The sequence below is a fragment of the Rhincodon typus genome, chromosome 48 (genome assembly GCF_021869965.1).
Source record: "Rhincodon typus isolate 14 chromosome 48, sRhiTyp1.1, whole genome shotgun sequence".
Lineage (NCBI taxonomy): Eukaryota > Metazoa > Chordata > Chondrichthyes > Orectolobiformes > Rhincodontidae > Rhincodon > Rhincodon typus.
The window spans coordinates 4,915,706-4,918,246 of record NC_063379.1 but is presented as its reverse complement, the minus strand read 5'-3'; positions in this window follow the sequence as shown (position 1 = coordinate 4,918,246).

Below are 2,541 nucleotides of genomic sequence, written 5' to 3'. Positions count from 1 at the left end.
TCTCTCCCTAACCCCTCTCTCTGCCTGTCTCCCCACCTCTCTCCCGCTCCCTCGCTCTCTCTGTCTCTGCGTCTGTCACTCTCTTTGACCGCCAATAATAACCAGGCAGGGACTCGAGCAACTCACACTTTTTTTATTCATTAATAATCGTTTATTGTGACCAAAAGTCATCTTTTTCTAACGATAGTTCCAGTTTGATGAGATACAGTAACATCTGGGGCCTGGGCTGCTTCTCCCCTCAGTCCTCCATGCGGCCTACTCCCAAAATGGCAGGCAGACAGGCCTCATTTGGAGCGTCTGGAAACTAGGCCTCGCTCCACCCACTGTCGGAACTGAAGTCTAAAAGCAGCCAATTTTTTAGTACAGTTACAACCCCGACACAGTATTGTCTCTGGTGTGACACAATTAAACGGGGATTTATTGCACAGTTCGGTTATAAAGCAGTTATCTGTCGCCATGGTCGTCTGGAATGGGCAGCTTGCCTCGTCAGTGCGGCTCGTGTGGAAATGTGAGGAAAATGGGCTGTTCGATTGAAGCGTGGGAAGTTCCCCAATCGTGTGTTTTTGCCCCTATTAACCCCCTTTCTCCATGTGGCTGGTCTTTGACATCATCCAGGCTTGGGCTGACAAGTGACATTCGTGCCACACAAATGCCAGGCTATGCCCATCACCAATAAGAGACAATCTAACCACCGCCCCTTGACATTCAATGGCGTTACCATCACTGAATCCCCCCATTATCAACATCCTGGGGGTCACCATTGACCAGAAACTCAATCGGACCCACCACATAAACACAGCGGCTACAAGAGCAGGTCAGAGGCTGGGAATCCTGCAGCGAGTGACTCCCCCCAAACCCTGTCCCACCATCTACAAGGCACAAGTCAGGAGTGGGATGGAAAACTCCCCACTTGCCCCTGGATGGGGGCAGCCCCAACAACACTCAAGAAGCTCGACACCATCCAGGACAAAGCAGCCCCCGCTTGATGTCTTTTACATTCACAGTATGAGGGCGTCGCTGTCCAGGCAGCATTTATTACCCATCCCTAATTACCCATCCCTAATTGCCCAGAGGGCAGTTGAGAGTCAACCACATTGCTGTGGGCCTGGAGTCACGTGTAGGCCCAGACCAGGGAAGGATGGTAGTTTCCTTCCCTAAAGGATATGAGTGAACAAGATGGGGTTTCTGACAATGGTCATCATTAGACTCTTCATTCCAGACTTGTATTGAATTCAAATTCCACCATCTGCCTTGGCAGGATTCAAACCCAGATCCCCCAGAACATTCCCTAGGCCTCTGGATCCAGCAATAATACCACTAGGCCATCGCCTCCACCTTCAACGTCAACTCCTTCCACTATTTTTGCTAACTAGCAGCAGTGTGTACTGTCTATGAGGAATAAAGCTTGTTTGGCTGCACTTTCCTGACTCTACCCTCCAGAAGGCTGCAGTAGGAGTAAATTTGGAATTTCTTTCCTCAGCATGATGGGCAGAATGGCCTCCTCCCGTGCTCCTGCTTCCACCCGCAACCTGCACCACACCCCCCCCCCCACCCCATCTTGTTGGATATTTGCATTTTAATCGAGTGTTGGAAGTTAAACCAAGGAAACAAGACAACGATGATGCAGCTTTTGAAGCAGGACTGGTTGTGTGTGTGTGTGTCTGTGTGTGTGTGTTTGTGTGTCTGTGTTTGTATGTCTCTGTGTGTGTGTGTGTGTGTGTCCGTGTGTCCGTGTGCATCGTAAAAAATGCAGCCTAGGAAGGAGAAAAATCTCTGTTCCCAGAGTGGAGTCATAACAGAAAGTTCTGAGCAATTAGCCATTTACGCCATCTCTGTGAATTCTGTCTCTCAAAGGGGGAAATTCCTTGTTGGACACTGAAAGGGGCCAGCTGCTGAATGATGCACTGAAAATGTGAAAGGACCGCGGATGCTGGGAATCTGAATGAAACAAAACAAAAACAGAAATTGCTGGAAATTCTCAGCAGGTCTGGCAGCTTCTGTGGAGAGAGAGAGAGAGAGAGCAGAGTTAACGTTTCGGGTCCGGGGACCCTACTCATTAACCCTGCTTACTCTCTCTCTCTGCAGATGCTACCAGACCTGCTGAGATCTTCCAGCAATTTCTGACATCGGAAATTAACATACCCACACGCTCCTTGAGGGAACTGAGAATCTCACTGCGGATCTGGACTGGAGCCAGGGCTGTGTTTCGTTGATTTCTTCTTGTTCCTGCTGTGGTTGATCCTGGTGGTATCCCAATGGAACTGGTGGTTCTCCTTATCGGTGTGAATGGAGACGAGCGAGTATTGCTGATATAACAAGGTGTAGAGCTGGATGAACACAGCAGGCCAAGCAGCATCATAGGAGCAGAGAGGCTGATGTTTTGGGCCTTGACCCTTCATCAGAAAACGAGTATTGCTTGTGTCTTTTTGTTGCTAGTTGGTGTTCATGTACTCTTGTGTCAGGATATTGGGACAGGCCAAACAGAGACAGACAGACACACACACACACACACACACACACACACACACACACACACACACA